Raw genomic sequence first — 15,740 nt, forward strand, 5'->3', positions numbered from 1 at the left:
GCCCGTTGCCTCGGAGATAATATTAATTGCCCTTCTTGCTTGGGATAGGCGTGATTATGTTAATATGTGTTGGGGGAGGTCTTTCGCATCAAAAGATTTTAAAGGGGAAGAGTGATTACATTCTAGGAGAAGCCCATGCTGTAGGAGAGCGATAAAGGCCACGTGGAGGAGAGGAGAAGCAGCCAAGATGGCAGAATGCTGAAGGAGAAGCCAGTTTGTGCAGAGTTTGTGCAGAGAGAAGGAAGGACTTGGGGAACAGAGGTGAATAGGCTAGTGAGCTAGAAACCTTTGATTCTAGGAAGCTCGGATAAGTTAGTAGCTTTGTGAGCACTGAATAAGTGGGTTTTGGAGCCCAGTGTGTGTTTTTACTTGCCCGCCAGGTGCAAGCTAGAATTAAAGGTAATGGCCCACCAGTTCTTGGCTCTGTTGTTTCATTACCATCTGTCCGAATCTAATGCAAACCTGCATGGGCCAGGCGTGATGGTGGCCGTGGCTACTGCCTTTACAGCCGCCTCTCTTCATGCCCTTTATGATCATGAGAGCTTAATCTCCTGGGACCTCTAACAGGTAGATGGAAACAAGTGGCTGGAGTAGAATTTCGTCACTCCCACCTTTCCTCCCTTCCTTGCCCCCAATTCATCTAAACCTACAGGACCAGAAACACCAGATTCTACCATGAACCAGAGTCTTTTGAGCTTCCTGGAGGGCTCTGACCAATGGGAAAAGGTTGATGACACTCCCTTGTACAGGAATCTCCCTTTTCAACACTGTCTTGTTTCACTAGTCGTAGCCAAGGTGAAAAAATAAAATGGAGACAGAAAACCGGGGTTTGAATCCTAGTTCCCCTGTTACTTCACCTCTCCTAGCCTCCAAACAGGTTGTTCTGAGGAATAAATGTACATTCATTTCTGTGTAGTGTGCACCAGTCACAGCTCCATACATGCTTAGTGATTGCAAAGCCCTTGCCATTTTCTAATGCCCAGAGCTAGATATTGTTGGAATCCATGGGAGTCCGAAAGACCAGAGTCACAGGCTTTATTGAAAGGAAGAAAGGAACCCTGCCGGGCACTTCTCCCGGGGGAGAAGAGCACCGGTTACAGACTAGGGGCGAGTTATATAGTGTTTGGGAGAGCCTGAGGGGATACTGAGGCAAAAGTCCTGGTATGTCCCGAATGCTCCTCCTTGGGGGGCTTCGAGCATATGGGTGTTGAATCAAAAGTCCTGGTGTGTCCGGAGCCCCTCTTTGGGGCGGCTTCTCAGCTTTTTGGAATTCCTCTGTCTCAGGGTCATTAGTCCAGTAAGGGTGAGGTCTGACAGATAAGCGGAACATCAAGAGGGCAGTTTGGAATTCACGTATCTATCAGATATAATATAAAAAGATCTGATCTTATTAAAAACAGTGGCAACATCAAATGTTGGCAAGAATGCGGAGCAATGGAGGTTCTTGTTTATTGCTGATGGGAGAGTAAAAGGGTACAGCTGCTTTGTTTTAAGAAACACTCTGCAGCTCTTTTTAATTTAAATATACCCCTACCCAGAAACTACATTTTCATGTATTTACCCAACAGAAATGAAAGTATAGGGCCACAAAAAGACTTCTACAATCATTTTCATAGTGGCTTCATTCATACTAGCCAAAAACTGGAAACAAACCGGGTGTCCATCTAGATCAGTGGTAGTCAACCTGGTCCCTACTGCCCACTAGTGGGCGTTCCAGCTTTCATGGTGGGTGGTAGCAGAGCAACCAAAGTATAAATAAAAAGATAGACTTAACTATAGTAAGTTGTTTTATAAAGATCTGTTCTGCCAAACTTAGTGAAAATCCAACATATAGTACTTGGTAAGTAATTATTATTATATGCTTTAACTTGCTGTAACTCTGCTTTATAAATTTTATAAAGTTACTTCCCTACTTTATAAATCACCATTACTGTGGAACTGGTGGGCGGTTAGAAAATTTTACTACTGGCCCTGGCCGGTTGGCTCAGTGGTAGAGCGTCGGCCTGGCGTGCGGGAGACCCGGGTTCGATTCCCAGCCAGGTCACACAGGAGACGCACCCATTTGCTTCTCTACCCCCACCCCCTCCTTCCTCTCTGTCTCTCTCTTCCCCTCCCGCAGCCAAGGCTCCATTGGAGCAAAGATGGCCCGGGCGCTGGGGGTGGCTCCTTGGCCTCTGCCCCAGGCGCTAGAGTGGCTCTGGTCACGGCAGAGCGACGCCCCGGAGGGGTAGAGCATCGCCCCCTGGTGGGCAGAGCATCGTGCCAGGTGGATCCCGGTCGAGCGCATGCGGAAGTCTGTCTGACTGTCTCTCCCCGTTTCCAGCTTCAGAAAAGTACAAAAAAAAAAAAAAAAAAGAAAATTTTACTACTAACAGAGATACAAAAGTGGGCGGTAGGTATAAAAAGGTTGACTACCCCTGATCTAGATTAACAAGCAGTGTATGCAACAATACTTCCCAAACACAAAAAGGGGTGATATTACTACACATACGATGTATGGCCAGTGGCCGCTGCCATCGTGGCCATGCAGGTTCTCATTGGATTCAGGCAGACGGTAAAGAAACAGCAGAGCCAAAAAATGTGGGCCATTCTGTTTATTAAAGTCTTGTACTGGCAGACAAGCAAATAGGCAAGGAAGACCACTTCCCTCTCATTCAGAACTCCCAAAGTTCTGATGCATTCTCCGGTTCCACAATCCGAAAAATCTTTTCCAATTCCTCCTGGAATCCAAGGCCCCCATCAGCCTCAGCAGAGCTCTCAAATCTCCTCAGCTTTGGTTCCACATCTGCACACCTTCTCTTCCTGCAAAACCCAGGCTTCGGAAAATATCCCTTCTCTAGCAAACATTAGCAACACAATGGCCCCTCCCAAACAGGAAGGTAATCTGCAATTTGCAACCTGCCGCCCTGAGGGCAAGCACAGCAGCCTTTCACAAACTACATACTCGTGGCTCTGCCCAAGCAAATGCAAAATGTGAGCAAGCAAACCTAAAAAACACATTTTATAAACTTATTTGCCCAACACACACCCACAGGTTCAGTCTCAAAATCATTATGTTGAGTAAGAATGCATACTAAATATGATTCCTTTTCAATGCAGTTCTAGAACAAGCAAAACTAATCTGTAGTGGAACAGAATTTATACCAGTATTTGCCTCTAGGGATGGTGAAAGTGGGAATTGTCTGCAAGAGACTTGAGAACTTTCTGGAATTATGGTTATGTTCTACATCTTAATAAGGGCTTGGGTTACAATGTGTATATACTTGTCCACACTCAGCAAATACATACTGCAAGTTTGTGAATTTCATCATTGTAGATATCATTTTACATCTAATGAAACTACTGTGAGCAACTACAGTTGACACTTGAACATGAGTTTGACTGCTCCGGTCCAGTTATGCATAGACTCTTTTTCAATAAATACAGCAAATATATCTTCACTTCCTTATAATTTTTAAATACATTTTTATTTCTCTAATTTAATATTTAAAAAAGTTTATAAGACAAGTGTAAAGCCAGGAGCCACGGCCATGGCCACTATCACAGCAGCCTGGCCCATGCAGGTTCGCATTGGATTCGGACAGTCGGTAAAGAAACCATGGAGCCAAAAACTGGTGGGCCATAGCCTTTAATCTAGCTTGCACCCGGTGGGCAAGTAAAAACACACACTGGGCTCCAAAACCCAATCACATTCAGTGCTCACAAAGCCACTGACTTATCCGAGTTTCCTAGAATCAAAGGTTTCTAGCTCACCAGCCTTATTCTCCTCAGTTCCCCATCTCCTTCCTTATTCCAGATACAAACTCTACACAAACTGGCATCTCACTCAGCACTCCGCCATCTTGGCTGCTTCTCCTGGCCTACTCCACGTGGCCTCCTTCCGCTGCTGGCTCTACTCTCTCTGCTCTCTCATGCTAACCTCAGGAACCAAGAGCCCAAGCTCTCGTTCCGCCCCCATTTTATAGTGTAGCTTCACAACCTCTAATCCAATATACAAAACAGGGAATTCTCTACTACAAAGTCACTTCTCTGAGGCATGATTGGATCGTACCACCCTACATCAAAAAGGGTGGGAAAGGCTTAATCCCAAAACCAAGCCCCAGGCTACAACAGTTCTTAACATACATTAATATCACCTGGGCAACGGCCTCTTTAACAAAGTGAGCATAATACATTTTATCTGCCCAACAATCCACCCCTATGCTCACTTTACTACCCACCAATTTACATCACCAGCATCCCCGTGCAAGGAAACTAGCACATTACACAAGTTACAACAGCACAAATTATACAGTTTCAACAATTACAAAGGTACATTTCACCAATATCTGAGCACTTTGCCAAAAGCGCAAAATGTCCTCGGCCTTCTTTCTAGCCATGGGAAAAGCTTCCCGGGGTAGGGGAAGGGCCTTTAGCAAAGCCACCCCCCACCCCCATCAGGGTATTTCACATTGTCCAAAATCCATAATCCGTAAGTGCATCCAACAAAGGAGCCAATGCCCACTCCGGTCGTAGTCCAGGAAATCAGTCCACGAATATGGGGCATCAGCCACCCCCCTCATTCCTGCCATCCTGGCAGGTCTTACACTGTCCCAAAGAGGGGCACATGGCAATGGCAGTCAACATTTCCATCTCTGCTCCGGATAGCATGTCCAGCCCTATGTCCCAAAATCGCAGACCTACCAGGGCCGCAGTAGGTGCTCCTTCCAGCTGGGCTCTCATCTTCTGGAGGCTGCGGATTGCAACTCCAGCCCGATTCTCCTCATCCTCCAAAGAGGAATTGAAAACACCAGCTCCTGCTGCCGGGCTCGAGCCTCCATCCACTGCCGCCTTCTGCTCCACAGACCTTGCAGCTCCGGACCTGGCCTCAGCCTCAGCCTCAGCCCCGGCCCCGGCCTCCTGCCGCTGCTGGCTTTCCGCAACATCCAGGGCAAGCTGCAACTCACGAACTTGTGAATCCTCCTCCAGCAGCTGCTCCATTTCCAGGCAAATCTCGCAAACCTGGTCGGCCTCCTCCTCCATAGCTTCCTCCAGCTCCAGGGTCAGCATTGGTTTTTCCTGCGTTTGCTCCATCTCCTTGCACTGCTCGGTTTGCAGGTCCCGGGCAGCCTCTTCCACAGAGCTCTCAGTTTCCTCACGCATGGCTGTAAAAGTCAGCCAGCCTACAATCCCCAAAAGGACAGCCATGGGGAACCCTAACACTAGCCAGTCCTCTACTCCACCGCTCAAAGGCTCCTTGCCGATCTGTATCGAATCCTGCCGACTACGCCAAATGTAAAGCCAGGAGCCACGGCCATGGCCACTATCACAGCAGCCACCCGGCCCATGCAGGTTCGCATTGGATTCGGACAGTCGGTAAAGAAACCATGGAGCCAAAAACTGGTGGGCCATAGCCTTTAATCTAGCTTGCACCCGGTGGGCAAGTAAAAACACACACTGGGCTCCAAAACCCAATCACATTCAGTGCTCACAAAGCCACTGACTTATCTGAGTTTCCTAGAATCAAAGGTTTCTAGCTCACCAGCCTTATTCTCCTCAGTTCCCCATCTCCTTCCTTATTCCAGATACAAACTCTACATAAACTGGCATCTCACTCAGCACTCCGCCATCTTGGCTGCTTCTCCTGGCCTACTCCACGTGGCCTCCTTCCGCTGCTGGCTCTACTCTCTCTGCTCTCTCATGCTAACCTCAGGAACCAAGAGCCCAAGCTCTCGTTCTGCCCCCATTTTATAGTGTAGCTTCACAACCTCTAATCCAATATACAAAACAGGGAATTCTCTACTACAAAGTCACTTCTCTGAGGCATGATTGGATTGTACTACCCTACATCAAAAAGGGTATCATTCATCTCTGTTCCCCATCTCCTTCCTTCTCCCTGCACAAACTCTGCACAACTGGCTTCTCACTCAACATTCCGCCATCTTGGCTGCTTCTCCATGTGGCCTTTCTCTGCTCTCCTCTCTGCTCTCTCCTCTAATGATAATCTCAGGAACCAAGAGCAAGCTCCCGTTCTGCCCCCATTTTATAGTGTAGATTCAAAACCTTTAATCCAATATACAAAATAGGGAAGTCTCTAATACAAAGTCACTTCTCTGAGGCATGATTGGATTGTACCACCCCACATCAAAATGGGTGGGAAAGGCTTAATCCTAAAACCAAGCCCCAGGCTACAAGGATCCTGCCTGCCCACAGCCCACAGAGACACACATTAATATCACCTGGGCAATGGCCTCCACGCGGGCAGCTCCATCTTTAACAAAGTGAGCATAATACATTTTATCCACCCAACAGTAGTTAAGTTTGGGAGGAGTCAAGAGTTATATGCAGATTTTCGACTGTGCAGGGTGGGATAGGGAAACAGTGCAGTGGAAACAAACAACCCCTGTGTTGTTCACTGTCAACCATACTGGATTCTGGTTATCATATGGATGCCAAAAAGGAAGTTACAGCTATCTGAAATATGAAATACTAAAATGCATTAAGATGATGAATGGAGGGAGGAAGCAAAGGAGGGACAGATACACAGATGTGCAATAAAACAAATGCAATAAATGTTACTGTTACAAACTAGGTGGTAGGCATACCAGTATTTTAATATTAAATACCAGTGTTTTTATATTCATGGTCACATTCTGTCACCTTTGTGATCTTTGAAAATTTTTATAGTATCTGTAAAGCCAGGAGCCAAGGCCAGGGCCACTATCAGAGGAGCCCAGCCCATGCAGGTTCGCATTGGATTCGGACAGTTGGTAAAGAAACCATGGAGCCAAAAACTGGTGGGCCATAGTCTTTAATCTAGCTTGCACCCGGCGGGCAAGTAAAAATACACACTGGGCTCCAAAACCCAGTCACATTCAGTGCTCACAAAGCTACTGATTTATCCGAGTTTCCTAGAATCAAAGGTTTCTAGCTCAACAGCCTTATTCTCCTCAGTTCCCCATTTCCTTCCTTATCCCAGATACAAACTCTGTACAAACTGGCATCTCACTCAGTACTCCGCCATCTTGGCTGCTTTTCCTGGCCTTCTCCACGTGGCCTCCTCCCGCTGCTGGCTCTATTCTCTCTGCTCTCTCATGCTAACCTCAGGAACCAAGAGCGCAAACTCCCGCTCCGTTCCCATTTTATAGTGTAGAAATCCAAACCCTTAATCCAATATACATAATGGGGAAGTCTCTAATACAAAATCACTTCTATGAGGCATGATAGGATTGTACCACCTCACGCCAAAAAGGGTGGGACAGGCTTAATCCCAAAACCAAGCCTCAGGCTACAACAATTCTCAACACACATTAATATCACCTGGGCAACGGCCTCTTTAACAAAGTGAGCATAATACATTTTATCTGCCCAACAGTATCATATTGGAATAAAAATCTGGTCTTAGAAGCATACGAAACAAAAACAAAATATGAAATAAAAACAACTCTGCAAAAACTAGTTTTAAAGATAAACTCAATAACTTTTTTTGTGTATGTGTGTGTGCACACACATCTCTGGTGTCCCTTTGTGTACTGATCTCCTTTTCTCGGAAAGATACCCTTTAGATTGAATAAGGGTTTACCCTAATGGCCTCATTTAACATAATCACTTCTTTGAGAGCCCTATCTCCATATACATTCTGAGGTACTAGGGGTTAGGGCTTCAGACATGAGTTTTGGAGGGACACTATTCATCCCTAACCCTGTCCTACTGGAGAGGGCTGCTTTGTGCTTTCTCAGAAGAGGTAGATTATTTGGAAACCCTAGAGAAAGAACTGATTGGGGAAATTCCTGATCTTTTGTTTCTCAACAGGGTAGTGAGAAGAAAACAATGAGGAGCAAACACCAGTCATATCTCAGCCAAAGCAATTGCTAATTTAATATGGGACAGGCTATTCTGGGTACTGGAAGTTAAAGGTAACTTTGCTATAAACCGTATCAGATTAGGTTGTATATGTGTTAGCAATCCAAGTCAATTCCCTTGAAGATAAGTGTGAATAAACTTTCCTTTATTCATTAAAATGAGTCTTTGTGTTGTTTCTTAGTTTCTAATTTATTCAGGTTTTTATATTGCAAAAAAAATATATCATTATCATTTTTACATATGAAACTGGTTTGGTTACCTTGCTGATACTTGAAGTCTAGAACTATCTTTATACTGTTAAGCCATTCTCAATGGCAGTACCTACTTGCTGCCTGTGGCTGTACTCAAGAGAGGATTCAGTAGTCACTACTAAGAAGAATTCTTGGGATGTATTAATCAGGGCAAGTAATATGAGCTTCTATAACAAATAGACCTACCCCAAGAACAGTTAATTTCTTTTTTATATATAATTGCTATCTGCTTACAGTTTGATAAATGGAAACTACCCTAGGTCTTTACCCAAATCAATTTCTTTGGCATCTTATAGATGTCACCCAGGGATTCTAGTAGTACTTCTTTCTTTATTTTTTTAAAATTATTTATTTATTTATTTATTTATTTATTCATTTTAGAGAGGAGAGAGGAGGTGGGAGCAGCAGGAAGCATCAACTCCCATATGTGCCTTGACCAGGCAAGTGCAGGGTTTCGAACCGGCGACCTCAGTGTTTCAGGTCAATGCTTTATCCACTGCGCCACCACAGGTCAGGCAACAGTTAATTTCTTATTATAGTTGTAGACCAGTGAGGGTTGGTTGAGAGGAGGTACCCTGCTTTGTGATGTCACCGAGGGGCCCAAGCTGCTCTCTTCTTGTGCTGCCATCTCCTATACATGGACTCTGAGGTCTCTCCCAAAAGGAAGGGAGAGTATGGGGAACCTGTCCAAGTCCTTTTCCCCCTCGCTATCCTACGAGTGGTATACAATGCTTTCACACACATTCCTCTGAAGGAAGCTCTGGATGTGACAGAGCTGGGAACAGGGTTTAGCTCTGTGGCAGGAATTAGAAATGGTTTAGATGACCTCTGGCTGGTCTCTGCCACAAATTCATAATAATGGGTCCACCATTCCCAGTTGGTGACCTTGGCCTTGGACAAGTTTATTAAACTCTATAAGCTTCTCCTTTTTTTTTTCATCTGTAGAACATCGTAATGACAAGGTTGATCTTTTAGGGGTATTATAAGATCAAGGGAGTCAGCTCAGCCTGAGTCAGCTCAGGCTGCAGTAATAAAATATTAAAGTAGCTTAAACAACAGGACTTTATTTCTTATAGTTCTGGAGGTTAAAAGTCTAAACTCAAGGTGCCTGCAGGCTTGGTGTCTAGTGAAGGCTCTCCCTTTGGATTGCAAGTGGCCACCTTCCCGCTTTGGCTGTGTCTGTACATGGTCTTTCCTTCACGTGGGAGAAAGAGAGAGAAAAACAAGCTCTTTGGTGCCTCTTTCTTACAAGGGCACTCTCATGACTTCTTATAAACCTAATTACATCCCAAGGCCCCATCTCCAAATACCATCCATTGGGGGTTAGAGCTTTAACATATGGAATCTAGGGAAGCACAGTTCAGTCTGTGTCAGGGAGTTAATACACAAAAGGCACTGAGTGCACAGCACAGAGCGAGCCTAGTAAACACGAGCTATCATTCCACCTGCTCCAAATCAGAAGTCCTGACAATACCTGTGAGCATGTTTTTTTTACTCCCATAGCTCCTGAGAGGTTATAAAACACTCTCACCCTCAGAAACTTTTCTACTTGGATCCTCTTAACCTTCCTGTGTGGGAGGCTTTTTCCAGATGAGAAAACTGAGAAGAGTCTAGGCAATTCGCCAAAGTCACGTGCACGTAAGCAGCTGAGCCCCTGACTTGGTCTAGTGTGTTTTCCATCTCCTTTTCTGAGATCACAGTCATAACCTTTAGCACAGTGTGAGGCTTTGGACCCACTCTAGGGTGGCTGAGAAGCTTGCAAAAGGGTCTGAGTTACAGAGATGGGGGAGTCTATTTTGGATCCCATATTTTGGAGTGTCATGGAATGTGTTGTAGTATTTTTATCCTAGACACTAAATTTCCCCCAGGGACAGACCTATTCACTTAGCTCTCCTTGAAAAAGTAACTTCATACCATCAGCAGTGAGTACCAAACATCCTGTTTGCAAAGCTGTCAAGGGTAATAGTAGGAAAGTACCCCAGTTCAAGGGTTCTCAATCATTTTTGGCTCAGCCTGTACCCAAAATGGGAGAAAAGTTTAATACCTCATACCAGAAGAAATAGTTTCTGATTCTAAGATTCATTTTTTGCTAAGGAACAGGAAAAAGTAAACTATTCCCATTTAAACGCATAACCATTGCTCTGACTCATCTCTGACAGCACTTGATCAGCCACGGAGAATGGTCTAACACAGGGGTCGGGAACCTTTTTGGCTGAGAGAGCCATGAAAGCCACATATTTTATTTTATTTTATTTTTTTTCTTTTTCTTTTTCTTTTTAATTTTAATAAATTTTTATTAATGGTAATGGGATGACATTAATAAATCAGGGTACATATATTCAAAGAAAACATGTCTAGGTTATTTTGTCATTAAATTATGTTGCATACCCCTCGCCCAAAGTCAGATTGTCCTCCGCCACCCTCTATCTAGTTCTCTGTGCCCCTCCCCCTCCCCCTAATTCTCTCCCTCCCTCCCTCCCATGTCCTCCCTCCCCCCACCCCTGGTAACCACCACACTCTTGTCCATGTCTCTTAGTCTCGTTTTTATGTTCCACCAATGTATGGAATCATGTAGTTCTTGTTTTTTTCTGATTTACTTATTTCACTCCGTATAATGTTATCAAGATCCCACCATTTTGCTGTAAATGATCTGATGTCATCATTTCTTATGGCTGAGTAGTATTCCATAGTGTATATGTGCCACATCTTCTTTATCCAGTCTTCTATTGAACGGCTTTTTGGTTGTTTCCATGTCTTGGCCACTGTGAACAGTGCTGCAATGAACATGGGGCTACATGTGTCTTTACATATCAATGTTTCTGAGGTTTTGTGGTATATACCCAGTAGAGGGATTGCTGGGTCATAAGGTAGTTCTATTTGCAGTTTTTTGAGGAACCACCATACTTTTCTCCATAATGGTTGTACTACTTTACAGTCCCACCAACAGTGAATGAGGGTTCCTTTTTCTCCACAGCCTCTCCAACATTTGCTATTACCCATCTTGTTGATAATAGCTAATCTAACAGGGGTGAGGTGGTATCTCATTGTAGTTTTGATTTGCATTTCTCTAATAACTAATGAAGCTGAGCATCTTTTCATATATCTGTTGGCCATTTGTATCTCTTCCTGGGAGAAGTGTCTGTTCATGTCTTCTTCCCATTTTTTTATTGGATTGTTTGTTTGTTTGTTGTTGAGTTTTATGAGTTCTTTGTAAATTTTGGATATTAGGCCCTTATCTGAGCTGTTGTTTGAAAATATCATTTCCCATTTAGTTGGCTGTCTGTTTATTTTGATATCAGTTTCTCTTGCTGAGCAAAAACTTTTTATTCTGATGTAGTCCCATTCATTTATCTTTGCCTTCACTTCTCTTGCCATTGGAGTCAAGTTCATAAAATGTTCTTTAAAACCCAGGTCCATGATTTTAGTACCTATGTCTTCTTCTATGTACTTTATTGTTTCAGGTCTTATATTTAGGTCTTTGATCCATTTTTAATTAATTTTAGTACACGGGGACAGGCTGTAGTTGAGTTTCATTCTTTTGCATGTGGCTTTCCAGTTTTCCCAACACCATTTGTTGAAGAGGCTTTCTTTTCTCCATTGTGTGTTGTTGGCCCCTTTATCAAAGATTATTTGACCATATATATGTGTTTTTATTTCTGGGCTTTCTATTCTGTTCCATTGGTCTGAGTGTCTACTTTTCTGCCAATACCATGCTGTTTTGATTATCGTGGCCCTATAATATAGTTTGAAGTCAGGTATTGTAATGCCCCCAGCTTCATTCTTTTTTCTGAGGATTGTTTTGGCTATTCGGGGTTTTTTATAGTTCCATATAAATCTGATGATTTTTTGTTCCATTTCTTTAAAAAATCTCATAGGAATTTTGATGGGAATTGCATTAAATTTGTATATTGCTTTGGGTAATATGGCCATTTTGATTATATTTATTCTTCCTATCCAAGAACAAGGAATATTTTTCCATCTCATTGTATCTTTTTCGATTTCCCTTAACAATGCTTTGTAATTTTCATTATAAAGGTCCTTTACATTCTTTGTTATGTTTATTCCCTAGGTATTTTATTTTTTTTGTTGCAATCGTGAAGGGGATTATTTTTTTGAGTTCATTTTCTAATATTTCATTGTTGGCATATAGAAAGGCTATGGACTTTTGTATGTTAATTTTGTATCCTGCGACCTTACTGTATTGGTTTATTGTTTCTAATAATCTTTTTGTGGAGTCCTTCGGGTTTTCGATGTATAGGATCATATCATCAGCAAAAAGTGATACCTTTACTTCTTCTCTTCCGACATGGATGCCTTTTATTTCTTTGTCTTGTCTGATTGCTCTGGCCAGAACTTCTAGCACCACGTTAAATAAGAGTGGAGAGAGTGGACAACCCTGTCTTGTTCCTGATTTAAGGTAGAAAGTCCTCAGTTTTATGCCGTTTAATAGGATGTTGGCTGATGGTTTATCATATATGGCCTTTATCATGTTGAGATATTTTCCTTCTATACCCATTTTATTGAGAGTCTTAAACATAAAATTGTGTTGTATTTTATCAAAAGTCTTTTCTGCATCTATTGATAAGATCATGTGGTTTTTGTTCTTTGTTTTGTTGATATGGTGTATTACGTTAACCGTTTTGCGTATGTTGAACCATCCTTGAGATTCTGGGATGAATCCCACTTGATCATGATGTATTATTTTTTTAATATGTTGTTGTATTCGGTTTGCCAGTATTTTGTTTAGTATTTTAGCATCTGTATTCATTAGAGATATTGGTCTGTAGTTTTCTTTCTTTGTGCCATCCTTGCCAGGTTTTGGTATGAGGGTTATGTTGGCCTCATAAAATGTGTTTGGAAGTATTGCTTCTTTTTCAATTTTTTGGAAGACTTTGAGTAGAATAGGAACCAAGTCTTCTTTGAATGTTTGATAGAATTCACTAGTATAACCATCTGGGCCTGGACTTTTATTTTTGGGGAGGTTTTTAATAGTTTTTTCTATTTCCTCCCTGCTGATTGGTCTGTTTAGGCTTTCTGCTTCTTCATGACTCAGTCTAGGAAGGTTGTATTGTTCTAGGAATTTATCCATTTCTTCTAGATTGTTGTATTTGGTGGCATATAATTTTTCATAGTATTCTACAATAATTCTTTGTATATCTATGATGTCTGTGGTGATCTCTCCTCTTTCATTTTGGATTTTATTTATTTGAGTCCTGTGCCTTTTTTCCTTGGTGAGTCTTGCCAAGGGTTTGTCAATTTTGTTGATCTTTTCAAAGAACCAGCTCCTTGTTTTATTGATTTTTTCTATAGTTTTTCTGTTCTCTAATTCATTTATTTCTGCTCTGATTTTTATTATCTCCTTTCTTCGGCTGGTTTTGGGTTGTCTTTGTTCTTCTTTTTCTAGTTCCTTAAGGTGTGAAGTTAAGTGGTTTACTTTGGCTCTCTCTTGTTTGTTCATATAGGCCTGAAGTGATATGAACTTTCCTCTTATTACTGCTTTTGCTGCATCCCAGAAATTCTGATATGTCGTATTTTCATTTTCATTTGTCTGTATATATCTTTTGATTTCTGCGCTTATTTCTTCTTTGACCCATTCATTTTTTAGAAGTATGTTGTTTAGTTTCCACATTTTTGTGGGTTTTTCCCCCTCTTTTTTGCAGTTGAATTCTAGTTTCAAGGCTTTATGATCAGAAAATATGCTTGGTACAATTTCAATTTTTCTAAATTTGCTGATATTGTCTTTGTGGCCCAACATATGGTCAATTCTTGAGAATGTTCCATGTACACTAGAGAAAAATGTGTACTCTGTCGCTTTGGGATGAAGTGTCCTGTAGATGTCTATCATATCCAGGTGTTCTAGTATTTCGTTTAAGGCCACTATATCTTTATTGATTCTCTGTTTGGATGACCGATCTAGAGCCGTCAGCGGTGTATTGAGGTCTCCAAGTATGATTGTATTTTTGTTAGTTTTTGTGTTAAGGTCAATAAGTAGCTGTCTTATATATTTTGGTGCTCCTTGGTTTGGTGCATATATATTAAGGATTGTATGTCTTCTTGATTCAGCTTCCCCTTAATCATTATGAAATGACCATTTTTGTCTCTGAGTACTTTTTCTGTCTTGTAGTCAGCATTATTAAATATGAGTATTGCTACGCCTGCTTTTTTTTGGGTGTTGTTTGCTTGGAGTATTGTTTTCCAGCCTTTCACTTTGAATTTGTTTTTATCCTTGTTGCTTAGATGTGTTTCTTGTAGGCAGCATATAGTTGGATTTTCTTTTTTAATCCATTCTGCTACTCTGTGTCTTTTTATTGGTAAGTTTAATCCATTTACATTTAGTGTAATTATTGACACTTGTGGGTTCCCTACTGCCATTTTATAAATTGCTTTCTGTTAGTTTTGTATCTTGTTTGATTCTTCTCTTTTGTTTTTCTATCATTTGTTTTTGTTTGTTTGTGTTCCATACTTCTTTCCTCTGTTGCTACCTTTTTTAAGTCAAGTGTTTTTGTGGTGGTTTTTTTAAGGGTGGTTACCATTAAGTAATGAAAAGGGTACCTACCATATTCATTGTAGTACCCTATCTTATGAGTATTTCTGCACTTCATCGTCCTTTGCTACTGTTAATCTCCATCCTCTCCCCCCTTTTTTTCCTTTGTTGTCACAGTTTAAGTTTGGTTTTATTGTGTTCTTGGTGGAGCTGTTACTTGTGGTGTTGTTTTCTTTTGTTCTTTGAATCTGGTTGGAAAACCCCCCTTAGTATTTCCTGGAGTGGGGGCTTTCTGCTGATAAATTCTCTCATCTTTTCTGTATTTGTGAATGTTTTTATATCTCCTTCGTACTTGAAGGATAGCTTTGATGGGTATAGTATTCTTGGCTGAAAGTTCCTCTCTTTCAGGGCTTTAAATATTGGGGTCCACTCTCATCTAGCTTGTAGAGTTTCTGCTGAGAAATCTGATGATAATCTAATAGGCCTTCCTTTATATGTTGTACTCTTCTTTTCCCTGGCTGCCTTGAGAATTTTTTCTTTGTCATTGGTTTGTGTCATCTTTATTATGATGTGCCTTGGAGTGGGTTTGTTGGGGTTAAGAAAACTCGGTGTTCTGTTTGCTTCTTGAATTTGAGGCTTTAGTTCTTTCCACAGGCTTGGGAAGTTCTCGTCTATTATTTGTTTGAGTATATTCTCCATTCCATTTTCTTTCTCTTCTCCCTCTGATATATCTATTATTCTTATGTTATTCTTTCTGATGGAGTCAGACAATTCCTGTAGGGCTTTCTCATTTTTTATTATTTTTGAGTCTCTTTCTTCTTCTCTCTGTTGTGCCTCAAGTTGTTTGTCTTCTATTTCACTAATCCTATCTTCAATCTGGGCTGTTCTGTTAGCTAAGCTTGTTACCTCGTTTTTCAGCTCATGAATTGAGTTTTTCATTTCTGTTTGATTTGTTTTTATAGTTTCAATTTCCTTGGTAATATATTCTTTGTGTTCATTGAGTTGTTTTCTGATCTCCCTAAATTGCCTTTCTGTGTTTTCTTGTATATCTCTGAGTATTTTTAAGATTTCTATTTTAAATTCTCTGTCATTTAGCTCCAAGGCTTCCAGTATGTTAAGTCTTTTCTCCATAGATTTTTCCACATCTATTTGTGTTACCTCTC

Source organism: Saccopteryx bilineata, chromosome 1, assembly GCF_036850765.1.
Source record: "Saccopteryx bilineata isolate mSacBil1 chromosome 1, mSacBil1_pri_phased_curated, whole genome shotgun sequence".
Classification (NCBI taxonomy): Eukaryota; Metazoa; Chordata; class Mammalia; order Chiroptera; family Emballonuridae; genus Saccopteryx; species Saccopteryx bilineata.